The sequence below is a fragment of the Rhagoletis pomonella genome, unplaced genomic scaffold, assembly GCF_013731165.1.
Source record: "Rhagoletis pomonella isolate Grant_MI unplaced genomic scaffold, Rhpom_1.0 Rhpom_scaffold_00006, whole genome shotgun sequence".
Taxonomy (NCBI): domain Eukaryota; kingdom Metazoa; phylum Arthropoda; class Insecta; order Diptera; family Tephritidae; genus Rhagoletis; species Rhagoletis pomonella.
The window spans coordinates 29,532,600-29,548,741 of record NW_023458560.1 but is presented as its reverse complement, the minus strand read 5'-3'; the positions used below and the strand labels follow the sequence as shown (position 1 = coordinate 29,548,741).

General features: G+C 32.9%; 1 protein-coding gene across 1 annotated transcript in view; it reads left to right on the top strand.

Annotated features, from left to right (window-relative positions):
* LOC118740561 overlaps positions 1-16,142 on the top strand; it is a 613,337-nt gene that overhangs the window by 468,419 nt on the left and 128,776 nt on the right. The window lies entirely within an intron of this gene.

The following is a 16,142-nucleotide window of genomic DNA, read 5'->3' as shown; positions in this document are numbered from 1 at the left end:
CGTACCTTTTTTTTAATCATAAAACGTTTGTCGTATGTGGCACATACTGAATTCAAGTATTGTTTTTTGTTTTTATATAAAGAAAACGTATGTTCGTAACATATTTACAGCATAAGAGATGTACAAATTTTTTTTATTAAATACATGATTATGTTTTTTCTAATAAGTAATCATTATTTAAAAAATATGTCTGTTTTTTTCATCAAATTATACCATCGTCGTTGAAATAGATACTTTACTATTGTCGTATGTTCTGTGGACAAAACAAAGTGGTGAGTAAACGCTACTTACGACAAATGTATACGGAATGAAAAGTAAATTTTCTCATTAACGTTAAGAGGTATTAAATGTAAAAATATGGGAAATCAAAACTAATAACACCAACTACGTCTCCTTCAAAAGTTACAAAAATCTACCGTACAGTTTCGGATTAATTCGACCTTAAACTTCAAAGTCAATTTTCTCAAAACCGTGTTTTGTAACATTCGACATCCGTTTTCTGAGACGACGATATGCAGGCATGCATGTATGTTTGTTTGTAAGCACGAAAATTCTCTATCAGCTTTGGCACTACTTTACATGCTCCTACTATTTAGTTACTTCGTTTGCCAGTCAGTCCCAGCGCGGGTGCTTGACATGAGTGTTGCAGCGTGTTGCAAAACTTTTTACAAACAAAAATTTTGTTGCAAGGCAGTAGCTTGGTTTTTCGAATTTCCTATGCAAATTTATATTCAAATACTTTTCTCGCCGTACGTGTGTTCATGTGAATTTAGTGCTATCTCATATTATACCCAGTTGGCTTAAAAAACTTTTAAAACATACCGTGTGTGAAAGTGTTCTTCGGTGTGCGCGAGATGCTTTCATTTTGAATAACAAAAACAAAAAATATTTATAATAGAAGAATATGTTGTTAAGAACTTAAAAGCACCTTTGATTAAAAATCTTCAAATTATTTGCAATTTAAGCCAAATTATTTTAAATAAATTGATACCCTAAAAAGTATTAAATTCCTTTAACTTCAATAAAATCAAGTGTTCTAAACAGATTTTCGAGAAAACTATGTAAGTACTAAAATATTTATCAAGTAGGTAATAAAACAAACTAGTGAAACCGCATTAAGTTAAAACGCCAAAATTAATTTTAACTTTTTAACAGGTGGCAACCCTATTTAGAAACTTAAAAAAATATTTCAAATGTTAAAAAGAGTAATAAGCAATCAGTGTGCCCAATTTCATCTAACTTCGTTTAGCCCTTTCTAGGTGAAAAGAGGTCGCATGGTGTCGGTTTTTCATTTCATCAAATTTCCTATCACCCTGCACCACTAACAAAAAATAAAACCTTAGTGCACATCTACAGGCCAAACTCTTTAAATTGAGATTTAGTTTTTGTATTTCACAAATATGATAAGGTTCACCAAAATGGGTAGTCAAAAATAAATGTGCCAAAAGTTAAGTCCAAATTTTAATGCTCTCACCACCTAGAATTGTTCAATATCGAAAAAATATACCCCGTTTTTAATTTGGAAATAAAAAAATTTAGCGGTCGCTCAAAATGCTCAAAATTTTCCATGTATTCCCACATGTATATGGGGAAAACAATTTTTCTGGAAATGTATTCTTTAAAATCAACATTTTTCAATCAGATTTGTTTGTCTTCAGGAGACTCCCAAAAATACTACCTAGCTGTTTATTTAACCATTTCTTAAAACTAGAGATTTTTTATGGGTCTCCCATTGCATTTTTGAAGTGAAACTACTTAATCGAGTTCGGAGATGGTTGCGTTAAATATTTAACACCACGTCATAAAATCTGTATCGTTCGCTCGATTTTTAAAAATGAGGTGTCACATGAAAGGCCTTGTCCTTCGGGGGTGCAACGTAGCTTTAGTTCCATGAAAGGAGTTGCCACATGTTAGAAAATCGAATTCAAAATTTCTCTGCCGTAGAGGGTTGCGTTAAATATTTAACATCAAGTAATAAAATCTGTATCGTTCGTACGATTTTCAAAAATGAGGTGTCACATGAAAGGGCTTGACCTGCAGATGTGCAGTATGTATTAAGTTAAACGAATTATCCCAATATGGGTATCAAAAGAAATGGTTTTGAATTAGTTGTATTTTCTAGCTAAATGTAGGATGGTTGCCACCTGTTTTAAAAGTAAAATTTAGTTAAATTATACAAAAATCTTACGCTTAAAATTCTATACAGTACAGAAAGAGCTTACAGAAACACAATTAAAATATTTTTGAGATGCCTGAAGAGGGTGGCCACCTGTTTAAAAAGTTAAACTCAAATTATTGAAGCAAATCTTATTATTATAGCTCCGTTATGTTTGCGATAAATATTTTACGCCACGGTACAGGTAGCATATGACGGGTATAGAAAACGAATAGCTGCGTTAAACGCCAATTGGGTGGGAAAAGACTAATACAAAGACAAGAATATAATCAAAAACAAATATAAAGATAAGATGAAGATGAAGATGAAGATGAAGATGAAGATGAAGATGAAGATTAAGATTAAGATTAAGATTAAGATGAAGATGAAGATGAAGATGAAGATGAGGATGAAGATGAAGATGAAGATGAAGATGAAGATGAAGAATTTCCTCTATCAAGTACTTCTTCCGCGCGTAGGGACTACACGCACTGAGTTTTTTTTTTGAGATTTTTAGGGGACCTGTAAAAAATTTTGATTTTTCAGAGCTCTGTACCATTTCTATGAAAAATTGTTTTTTTTCCTCACATAAAATACATGGAACATTTTGAGCATTTTAAGCGATCTCTAAATATTTTTTGGGTTTCAAAATAAGAAAACAGGGCATCAATTTTTTTCGGTAAAGAACAATCCCAGTGCGTGAGAGCATTAAAATTCCGACTTCACTTTTTTTGGACCACCTTAATGTCCTTAATACCAATAAAAAATTGTCTCATACTAAAGCTTTCTTAATTCTTAGCTACTGTGCTTAGTTAAAGAGACATAACTACTGATGCATATTATATATAGTAATATAATATCGTACTAAGCTTATTGGCATTTTTTATCGGGTAAAATAAAAAAAAACCATATTTCTCTTAATTTTTTAAATTTTTACAATCAATAGTTTCCACAATTTCAAAAGATGTAGTACTATCTAAAATTAAATCTATTTTTAAGTAAACTGATAGCCCATTTAGTGGTAATCGCATAAAAATTGTCGAAGTTAGGCGACTTTTCTTAAATACGGCCTTGAATTTATATTGTTCATGTACCGGACTCTTAGATTTTTTGAGCAGTGTGGCTAAGGAATTCATCAATATTTATTCAAAATTGATATCGTTACCTCAATATAGAAAGGCCCGAACTCATATAGTCGCTGAAATGCAAAAAAGCCGTAACTGACTAAAATGTTTTATTGCTTAGAAAGATGCGAGGGCTTATAATTCGATGAAATGCATCTTAATCAATTAAAATGGGAATTTCGGATTTTTACTTAGTAACGCTTTTTGTATTTCAGCGACTGTGTGAGAAAGAACCTTTCTATATTATATTCAATTGCTCTTTAGCAAAGAAGTGTTTTTTCAAGAAATTTTGGAAAAATAGGGGTGGCACCTTATAATCTTTGGAGTAATTATTACAGATTTTTCTTGTTTTTAAAAAGACAAACACTTGTTCTGTCCTCTATGATAGTGGTATATAATTAAGATTTATGTAGCCTACAAAAAATGCAAATAGGTCATGCATCGATGCATAAGTGCATGGTGATCTGAATTTGGAAGACGAAGAACACACTCATTAGCAGGGAGTGCGAATTTTTAATGACAACATTGTCGCCGTGCTTGACGCAGAAATACCCATAACAAAATATCATATACAAAGGATAAAGCTCATGTGTGTGCACTTGACCGGGATGAACAAGAAAATTGTTGGTGCTGACAGAATACCAACAGAGCTGTTCATGGCTGGTATCGGGGAGCTCATTTAGCGCCATTCAAGCTACTGAATACATGGACGAGGGCAATAATCTAAGTATACTTAGTTCGTTTTGTCCACAGAAATCAGCTGGGAACACCTTGTCAGCGTAACTTCTGCCCTTGACAGCGGTGGTCGGACTTATGCCTATATACTTACAAGATTAAACGAGAATAAAATTAGCAAAATTTTTTCAAATATATGTACAAGAATATCGGAATCCACATAAACGTACAAAATGTTTCAGCTGTCCTTACACAACTTCCCTGTGCTTAAAATTTATGTCGGTCAAACAATTCTGAGAATTTCTAAATTACGTTGCAGGTGTAGGCATTCATAAGCGCCGGTTTTGCTTACATTACAGTGCAGGGCATAGACAAGCAGCGCATGTGAAGCAGGGGTGAAATTATAGTCCGCGTAGAGCATGTAATCTCGCTGAATCAGCTGTTCAGTGTAATCAGGTAGTCTGTTCCAGTACTACAGGATTTAGTTGGGAAGATATAACCGAAGAATCGAATCCGGATTAAAGTTAGTTAATTCTTGATTTATTTTGGAACCAATTTCCGTCATCCCTTGTCAAGTTTCGTTTGCAGACAAACCGGTGCCCTCTTTTATCTATATATTAATACGCTAACATAAATTTTGTCTCCGTTTGTTTGGCGATTCTACCGAACCGATTTCAAAACCAAGAACACCGTTGGAAAGGCATTTTTCCGTAGTTGAGCAGAGTTTTTATGGTTTCAAAATTGGTTGAAAATTACGGCCAAAACCGTCGTTTAAACATTTTCGAATTGTGTATAGATGTTGCTGCAACATGTTCCATTTGACACGTTTCGCCTGTTGTTTCACTACACATTTGAAATTAAGCTTTGAGATAAAGATAAATATGAAGATGAAGAAATAAATGATAACGATGAAGTCAAAAAAAAGAAGAAAAAAGTGAAGATAAAGACGAAAATGTAGACATTGACGGATATATAAGAATTAGGGTAACTGAACGGGTAAGAACATTTCTTGAATTTATGAAGTGAAACTTCTTTAGCGGCAGTTGGTTGGTTGGGAGTAAATTGTCGAATTCAATGGGAATAATGCACATGGAAATGGTTCTCAGCGGTTTAGCGGTTTGAGAATAAAAACAAAAACAAAGATGCCTAGAGGTACAGGCAAAAACGAAGATCAAAGTAAATCTAAACACTTTAAGGTAAAGATGAAGAGGAATATGCAAAAATAAAGATAAACATGAAGAAAAAGATGAGGATGAAGATCGATATTGTTATCGATATAAAACCCGATATTGTTATCGATATAATAATCAATAACAATATCGATAAAATAATCGATATTGTTATTGATACTGTTATTAATTAAATAACCGCTATTGTAATCGATATAATAATCAATATAATAATCGATATTGTTATCGATACAATAATGGATATTGTTATCGGTATAATAATCGATTAAATAATTGGTTTTGTTATCGATTCAGTCATTTACATATATTGTTAACGATATGTACAATAATCGATACTGATGATTGATATATTTATCGCTGAATTAATCGATTTTACAATCGTTGTATTTTTTTATATGTGTTTGGATATTGTTATCGGTATTTTTATCAACACAGTTATCAACAGGGTTGTCGATACACTAATCGGAACATGGAATGTGATCACATTACATGACATCACATGATATTACATCACATAATATGATATCACATCACACGATATCACGTGACATAAAATCATATGATATGGCATCACATTATATGGCATGACATCATATGACTTGACATAACATGATATGACATCGTATGACATGACATAGCATTACATGACGTGGCAGCACATGATATCACATGGACATGACATCAGAGGATATCATCACATCACATAAAATCACGTCACATCTTATCACGTCATCTCACCTCATCTCATCTACGGAATAGAAAAAGAAAAGGATATAAGCAAAGATGTGAAAGATAAAAACAAAGATGAAGACCAAGGTAAAGTTACCGATTTCAAAGCCAGAAAAATATGAAGATGAAGAAACAAGTGATAATGATGAAGACAAAAAAAAGGCAAAAGTGAAGATAAAGACGAAAATGGAGATAAAGGCGAAAATGGAGACAATGAGAGATACATAAGAATTAGGCTAACAGAGTTGAAATTTTCCGATAGGAATCGAAATAAAATCAGCCATAAAGGTTACTGAAATTTATCGAATCATCGAAGTTTATAATTATCGAAATTTATCCATGCTTATTAAGTTATCGCAACGTATCGAATTATTCAAACTGATCAATGTTTATTGAGTTGTCGAAGTTTATAGACACAGAAACTTAGTTGTCCAAATTTACGGATAGTTATCGAGCTACAAAAACGTGTGGGATTAACGAAATTTGTCAAGTTAAAGAAATGTATCAAGCTATCGATATTTATAGAATTATCATTATTCATAGATTTAACGAAATTTATCAAGGTGTCGTAATGCATGGAGTTCTTTAAACTTGCAGAGTTATCGATAATTATTGATCTATTTAAATTGGTTGATTCATCGAATCGAAGTTTGTGGAATTTTCAAAATATATCGATTTATCGAAATTTCAAGGTTATATAAGCTAATCGATTCATCACTGCTTATCGAATTTTATCGTGTTAACAGAGTATAACGAGTTATCAGAATTTTTCGATAGATTTCGAAAAATTTGGAGCTGTCAAAAATAAAAATTTATCCAAAGGTATCCAAAGAATTTACATTTTTTAGTTATCGAAATTTATCGAGCCCTCGAATTTCACAGTTATCGAAATTGGTCGAGTTAACGAATTTTGTTGAGTTATCGGATTTTAGTGTTTTCGAAATTCTTCGAGCTATCGATATGTATCAAATCATTGAAATTTATCGATCAACTGGAATGTATCGGGTCAATTACAGGTCCTGCCGATGTCCTCCAAAGACGTTCGAATATAAAAAAAATATTAGTTACGTTTAAGTTCCAAAGCAGAAGATTTTCCGGTAAGTTAATTTGTACCATATAAGTTTTGCTACGGGTTAAGTTAGAAAACCCCTCCAAGGCTCCCAAAAACTAGAAAAACTGTCGACTTTCGACAGTAACTGGCACTCTAGTTTAAGTAATTCTTTTACTGAGCCAACTACTATCCCTGATGAAGTCGATGAGATCCAACAGTTCCACTTCCGCTACCTCTCCCAGAGTGTTGAAGAAGCGTGAACCCAAGTGCTTGAGTCGCTTCGTCTGTAGACCTAGACATCGACACAGATATTGGTCAATTGACTCTTCCTCATCCTCATCCTTGCAGCCTCTGTAGAGAGTAGTTGTTGGTATTCGCCACAGTTGAAGCATTGGTGCTATAGCACAGTGTCCTGTGATGTCGCCAGTAAGGACTCTTACTGCAGATCTATTGAGTTTCAGTATGTCCCCTACATTTTGCCTACTAAGCCGTGGCCCTTATAATCTTGTAGTCTCACAGTCTTCCCGCTTGTTGCACAAGTCATTCGTCACGGCCTCGATGTACTCATTAATTTGCCTAACGTGATCACTAAACGGTGGTAGTAAGGAGCTATTCGCTTCTTTTATTAGCATCTCTAAGCCGCATCTGGCCATATCATCAGACGACTCATTCCCTTCAATATTGCTATGTCCAGGAACCCAGCGTGATGCGACATTTCCATACCATTCCCGATATCACTATTTTAGAACCTATTTATTGCCTTCAGTGGTGCCTGACTGTCAAAAAAAATAATAAAAATAGTGGCTTTGTTTTCTGCAACTCCACTACTAAGTAAAAGACTAGCCTCCCTCTCTAAGAGGACAAAGTTATAAGCGCCAATTACTTATTTATTTTAGAAAACTGCCTCCAATTATATAATCAATCTTAAAAAAGATTTCTAAGTATACCATTTGTTCATATTTTTTGTAAATAAATTTTTTATTCAAATATCTGAGACTTCATCAATCAATCTCAAGCCAATTTAATACATAAGCACAAGCAAAAATTATTTCCCAATTACAACAAATACGTAGGGAAAAGACATCTCTCTCTGCTCTCAATAATATTTTCATACAATAAGTTGTAATGCGTGCCGAAACCCAAGTAACAGCTGCTCAAGCATTTCCCATTTTAATTATCCGGCAAGCAAATATACATAAATAATAACATACATTGTGGCATGCAAACACTTTGCACCAAAGAATACAAAACCAAACCAAGCACTCACTCACTGACCACTGGGCCGTCACGTGGCAATGGGAGGGGCAGGGTGAGGTATGAAGCCTGGTTATAAGCGAAATTACGAGAAAATTCACGTGCGTGATCATTTGAATAAAATCAATTTTGTTATTTATTTTGCTCATTTCCTGTGTAAGGTATGTAGCACAAGTGAGTGAATTTCTCTCTTTGCTGCAACACTTAAACAACTCAATTCCATAGGGATTCAAGTTGTGAGGTATTCATTAGGAAGTGTACATATATGCTTGTCTGGGGATGTGTTAGCCTGTGCGATTCTCATGCTGATGGCGTAAACTTTCCGGCTATTTGCTAGAAAATTAGTTACTCCTGCTGCTTCCGGCACTCATTTCTTGTTATTGCTGCTATGCAAACTCTAGAGGTAGATATTTAGTTAGTTTCCTGTTGTTATTTTTATTGCTGTTTTGTCCGTTCAACGCTCTCGATTCATTGCCAACTATTCGCCTTAATTGTTGTGGTAAATATTTCATTTTGTTTATTTGTTTAACTACTTTTAGACCCCCTTGGCATATGTGCTGGTACATAAATTTACATACGCCATACAGTGTTGCGAGCTGGACAAAATAAAAAAAAGTTGGTGTTGGATTTACAAAAAAATAAAAATTATGGCAATATGCAGCAGATACTAATACTTGCCAATGTCTTAAATATCTTTGAAAAATATGTATGTTTACTTAGGCTCTGGAGTTTAAAAAGAGAAACCTTCGAAACCAATGTTACTTATGACCAAAATATACCGATTTCACCTATTTCAACGATTGATAACTTTTCTGAAAGCTTAAAATATTTCCTGCAGGGTACTTTCTGATTCGTTTCTCTACGTTTGGCATTTCAAAAGGTCCGTTATAAAGAATAAAACCTTAAAGCAAATGAGCCCAAATAAGCGGATTTACAGGTAAATTCTGACTAAGATAGTAAAAGTCTTTCGTAAGACAATTGAAATACAGATGTAAAGATAGTGCGAAAGACTTTTGTTAGTCTAGCACAATTTTATTTAATTTTAGATTTTATTGTTTTAAAAAGAAAAATATATATTTTTTAATTTCAATTAATTTTTAGAAATTTATTTTGTGGCTTTTTTTCTTTTTTACTTATCTTTTTTCTTTTCTAATAACATTTTCTTTTAATGTTTAGATCAATAGCACCTCTTTAAGAAGAATATATTTTTTAATTTTATTAAATTTTTAGGAACTTATTTTATTTATTTTTTATTTTTTTTTTAATAAAATTGTTTTTTTGATTAAATTTTTTTTAAAGGTTGAGTTGTTATTGTCAAAAAAGAAATATTTAAATTTTTTTTTAATTTTTAGAAACACGTTTTATTAATTTTTTTCTTTCCTTAAAATTAATTTGTGTTTCTTTTGTTTATTTAATTTTCTTTAAATTTTTTAATTTTTATTGTTTTAAAAAGAAATATATAGATATATATTTTTATATTTCCTTTAATTTTTAGGATCTTATTTAATTTTTTGCCTTTTTTCATTTCACCTAAATTTCTTTTAATTTTTAAATTGTGTTTTAATAATTGAAAATATTTTATTGTTAATTTTACTCGATTTTTAACTAGATTTTTTTTCATTTCTGATTTATTTTTGTTATTTTCCCGATTTAAATTTTAGACTATAATTTGATTTTTAATGCTATATTTTTTCATTCTTGTTTCACTTTAGTTTTGTTTTTTTATTTTTGATAAAATTTTTTTATTACCTTTTATTGTTGAGAAGCAACATTTTATTTTTTAATTTAGTTTGTTCTTATTGTGAACTTAATTTTTTTTTATTTTATTTTTGTTTCATTTAGTTTTTAGAGTTGCTGTGAGAGAGTTAGCAAGTGCACATGTGAATTAGAAGTCGAAGTTAATTTCTAATTTAGTATGTAATTTTGATAACAACAATTAAAAAGCGCAACTCCAGAAACCCAATAAACATTAAAAAAACGTAAAAATAAATTTATTTAAGCTCGAGAGTGTTATTTTTTTAAATTAAAGTTTGATAAAAAACTGAAGCGAATATAACACGTGAATAAATGAGTGACCAGCGCTCACCTTTAGAGCAAGGTCACGCGATGCAGAGGACGTCAGGTCTTGAGTATGCCTTAAATACTCTGACTAGCCAATACCGAACACTAACAACAAACATAATTGATTTGCTACAATATAACTCAATCAACATGACAACTATGAGTGGCTCACCTGCCATCGCTGCTAATGAGAATATTGAAATGAGCACCGAAGGTGAGAATAAAGTGGAATGGCAAACAGTGACAAGCAAAAGGCGACAGTTTGGCTCTCCAACTATTGATCGCAAGCGAACAAAGTCAAACGGCCACATGAACTTAACTAATGACATTCCTGAAAACAACAATTATACCATCGATAGTTGTAGTAACACAAACAACAACAACAACAATAATATCATCAATAATCCCAGTAGCACAAATATGTTTGCCGGCTTAGAAGACGAGTCGGAAAGCCATAATGTACCAGATCAGAACATGGAAGAGACTCTACCAAAACCGCCACCAATTACTATACCTAATATTACAGATAAAAAGCGGTATGATTAAGTATTTCGAAAGTGTTATAAATAAGTCAGAGTTTAGTTATAAAGCCCTACGAGATAGTCAAATTAGAGTGATGGTCAAATCTATAGATTCATACAGAGCTCTAATTGCAGATATGAAGGAAAAACAAATCAACTTCCATACATATCAACTTAAGCAGGAGCGTGCGTATCGAATTGTTTTGAAAAATTTACACTACTCTACTCCAGTAGATGAAATAAAAAAAGAAATAGAAGCGTTGGGTTTTCAGGTAAGAAATGTGAGTAATATACGAAGCAGATTCACAAACATGCCTTTATGTATGCATTTCATTGATCTAGAACCAAACAATAACAAAAAAATATATTTGAATTAAAATATCTCGCTAATGCTGTTGTAAAGGTTGACCCACCAAAGAGGGTTACTGACATTGTACAATGTCATCGGTGCCAAGAGTTTGGTCATACCAAATCATATTGCACAAAACCGTATAGATGTGTTAAATGTGGTTTAGATCACGCAACAGTGGAATGTGGGAAAAGCAAAGATACACCAGCCAAATGCATTAACTGCTTGCAAAACCACCCAGCGAACTATAAGGGATGTAAGGTGTATCAGAACCTTGTCTAAAAACCTATTTTTTTCGGATAAAAGACAGAATGTTTTAACTTATTCTCATGCAGGTCAACATTTCCCTCAATTGCATAACTCTACACAAAGAGAAAATGTAAACGATAACCCAAATATGTCTTATGCACAATGTGTCCAAAATAATTCCAATCAAAATAATAACCCGCTTGAAATGATTGAAAATTTTTTCTTTCTAAACAACTTGAAATGACTCGAAGCTTATTTAAATGGATGTCCCTGTTGTTGTTATGCAAGTAAACCTGCGAATAGCGATTTGGAACACGAATGGCTTGAACAGCCCTGTTGATGAAGTAAAAATGTTCCTCAATTCAAACAATATTGATATTTTCTTAGTGTCCGAAACTCATTTCACGAGTAAATCCTACTTTAAAGTTATGGGTTACAACCTTATTTCCACAAATCATCCCTACGACAGAGCTCATGGCGGCTCTGCTATCTTAATCAGATCTACCATCAAATATGAAGTTTTGGAAGAAGTGAAAGAAGAATATTTACAAGCGGCCGGTGTTAAAATTAATGTGACTCTCACGATTTACCCATATATTCAGTATACTTTCCACCACGATTCAGTATAAGAACTGATCAGTATGAGGATATTTTTAAAAATTTTGGCTCCAAATTTTTTGTAGGAGGGGACTTTAATGCAAAGCACCCATGGTGGGGATCTAGGCTCGTTAACCCTAAAGGCAGAGAGCTTCAAAGATGCATCACTAAAAGAAATTATGACATTTTGTCTACAGGCATGCCAACATACTGGCCAAGTGATCCCAGAAAAATCCCGGATCTTCTTGATTTTGTGGTATACACTGGTATACCCAATAGCAAACTAAGCATTGAGGGCAGTAATGATCTTAGTTCCGATCATTCTCCCTTAATTGTGTTATATAATGGCAATGTTCATAAAATTTCTAAAAAATATAAGATCCTTACCCCAAAAACTAACATCGAATTATTTCAACAGTGGATTGCTGAACATATTGACTTAAATGTATCGATAGAAACAGGCGTTGACCTGGACGCAGCAATATAATCTTCTACAAATCTTATCCTTGAGGCTGCACATTTATCAAGCCCTAAGGAGCAACCTACTCCTAATGATAATATTCAACTTCCAGCTGAAATATTGCAGCTTATTGCTTCCAAGAGAAGATTAAGAAAAGCCTGGCAGGAAAATAGATATCCCGCAGAAAAGAGAGCTCTTAATAAAGCGACGAAGCAACTAAAGTTAAAGCTATCTGATTTTAAAAATAAGTATTTCAGTTCGTTCATTAAAAACCTTGAACATACAAAAAATGATGAGCACAGTCTCTGGAGAGCTACAAAGTACCTAAAACGACCAACCAAGCGTAACGTCCCAGTAAGGGATTCAGATGGTGTATGGTGCAGGAGTGATGAAACCAAAGCAGAGGCTTTTGCTAAACATCTATATCAAACATTCCAGCCTAATTCTTTGAATAGCAGCACCGACGATACAGAGGTATTGAATTTTCTGGAATGTCCATGTCAAATGGACTTGCCAATCAGTAAGATATTAAATAGTGAAGTCTCAGCAGAAGTGTTTAAATTAACTAATGGCAAAACGCCTGGTTACGACTATATTGATAGCAAAGTTGTGAAGGCTCTTCCTGAGAAAGCTATCGAATTTCTAACTAATATTTACAATGCTATTCTTAATACAAACCACTACCCAACTCAGTGGAAATGTGTTGCTGTTATCATGGTACCTAAACCGAATAAACCCGAAAACTGTGTCAAGTCATACCGTCCTATTAGTCTGCTGGCAACATTTTCCAAAATATTCGAAAGAATATTTTTGCAAAGAATGTTGCCAGTAATTGAGGATCACAACATCATACCTGAACATCAGTTTGGGTTTAGAGTGAAGCATGGTACACCGGAGCAATGCCATAGGATTGAAAATGTTATTACAGATGCACTTCAGCAGCTTTTCTAGATATTCAACAAGCCTATGACAAAGTATGGCACGCGGGACTTCTTTTTAAAATAAAATAGCTTTTGCCAGTACATTTCTACTTAGTACTCAAGTCCTATTTAAGTTACAGACACTTTTACGTAAGATACCAGGATGCGACATCAGAAATTTATGGAATTAATGCTGGTGTGCCTCAGGGTAGTGTTTTAGGTCCCGACATATACTATATTTACATCGGATATGCCAACATCAGAAGAAGTAGAAGTGGCGACTTTTGCTGATGATACCGCTTTTATCGCTTGTAGCGAGTCCCCTGTAGAAGCTTCTTCTAATCTTCAAAATCAACTTGACCTTTTAGAATCTTGGCTTATAAAATGGAAAATTAAAGTTAACGCAGAAAAGTCCACACATGTCACTTTTACATTAAGAAGAGATCAATGTCCTGCTGTATTTCTCAATAATAATCAGATTCCTACTAGTGATAAGGTCAAATACTTAGGAATGCATCTTGATCGACGCCTAACTTGGAAACCCCATATCAAGGCTAAACAACAGCAACTAAAAATAAAAACAAAACGGATGTACTGGCTGTTGGGTCGCAAATCTCAACTAAGTCTAGAAAACAAAGTACGGCTATACAAAGCTATACTTAAACCTATTTGGACCTACGGCATACAGCTTTGGGGTACTGCTAGGAAATCCAATGTGGAGATCCTGCAACGGTATCAATCTAAAACATTACGATCAATGGTTAATGCGCCTTGGTTTGTCACTAATGAAGCTATTCACAAGGACCTGGGTATTCCATTTATAAAGTGTGAATTACCAAAATACAGTGCTAGATATCTTACACGCCTATCTAACCACATAAACCCAACTGCTATTTGTTTATTAGATACCACTAACGAAACTATACGGCTAAAGCGCCGCCATTCCTCTAAATTTGAATTCTCTCTAAAAAAATATATATATATTTATATGTACATATATATAAATATATATTATTATATATATATGTATATATATATATATATATTATATGTATATTTATAAAAAGAAAAAAAAATTGTAATTACTATAATAAAAAGCTAGAAAGCTTAAGTTAAATTTAGATAAATAAGAACCCTACTTTAAGTGAGAAATTATAATGAACTCTACAATGAAGCTAAGCAATTTTTAAATAATTTTGAAATTTATACAACTTAAGAATGTATGTAAATATATCAAATTTAATACATATTTCTCTATGTAGATTTGTGCAAGGCAAACTACCGCTGTCATTATTTTATAAGATCTAATTTGCTGAATGTCTCATGTAAGATAGATTGCAAATAAAATATAAGTTATAAAAAAAAAATAATTAGTTTTTAGCATCTTAACATTTGTTTTTTAATTTAGTTTGTTCTTATTGTGAATAAAATTTTCTTATTTTATTTTATTTCATTTAGTTTATAGTATCTTATTTAATTTTTTGTCTTTTTCAACTTATTTGGATTTCTTATAATTTTAAAATTTTGTTTTAAAAATCAAAAGTTTTTTACTTTTATGATTTAAATTTTTTCTTTTCTTTACCTTTTAGATTTTATTGTTTTAAGAAAAAAAATTTATCTCATTTAATTTTTAAAAAGTATTTTAATTTTTTTTTTTTGTATATTTCATTTTATTTATTTTTTATTTTTTTATGAAATTTTTATTTATTACTTTTTATTGTTTTAAAATGAAAATTATATATTTTTTAATCTAATTCAATAAAAAAAAAAAACACTGCTAAAAGGCGAACAACACAACGCTACGGCTTCTTCGTTAGCAGATCTTTCCAATAGTCTTTCGAAAGACAGTAAAGAGCTTTCGACATAATTGCATGAATAGACAATTGTCTTACGAAAGACTTTTCTCTTTCGACAGACTGTGGTGAGTTGAAAGACGGTTGCAGGAATTGTCCTGTTTAAGTTCCGAAGAGTTGGTAAAGTTGTCTGTGTGAAACTTTGCAGTTTACTATTTTTGTCCACGCCAAATATCGGGACGCGACACTGTGCGCCACTCTCACTGTGCAGACTATTTTTTCGATTGTGTGTTTACGATTTTGCATTCACCTAATGCAACAACATAGGATACGAATAAACAATTGTTGCAGGCACAACTAGCCGGAAAATAAGCAAAATTTGTTTGTATAAGTATTTTTGCCTTTTTTCCCCCACTACAAGCCGCTTAATCGGCAGGACGAAAAACATCTAAAGCAGGAGCAGGAGCATATAATCCTAAGGCAGCTAGCTAGCTGGTCTGATATTCTGCTAAGGACTGAGTTTTGTATATGCATTTGCGCTTCTATTTTTTGTATATTTTTTTAGCTTTTTGGTATAGCCAAGTGCTACGCTCTAATCTGACAGGTGAAATGGATTTGTTGCTTTTCCAATTCCAATCTTCCAACATCGTCTCCTACGCTGCTTTGTTCTCTGTAGTAAAGGCTGTGTAGTATTCCATGTTGGACAGGCCCTTAGCTGCTTCACTAAAGCGCCGTCTCATGAGTATGTGTGTGTGTGTGTTTCTAAAGAGGGCTCTCCTTTGGCCTGCTAGCCGGTGGACAATGTGATTTATGTAGCTTAGAAATTGCAAAACAGGAACCTGACCAACATTGAAACGAAACTTTTGCGTATTTTAATTTCAGCCAAACGGAAATGGGAAGCGAGAAGTGTAGAAAAAAGTAAAAAAATAAATCAAGAAAATAAGTTGAATAAAGCAACCACAAAACAGGCCAAAAAACTTTGTGGCAAACGAAATTTCATGCGCCATCTAATGA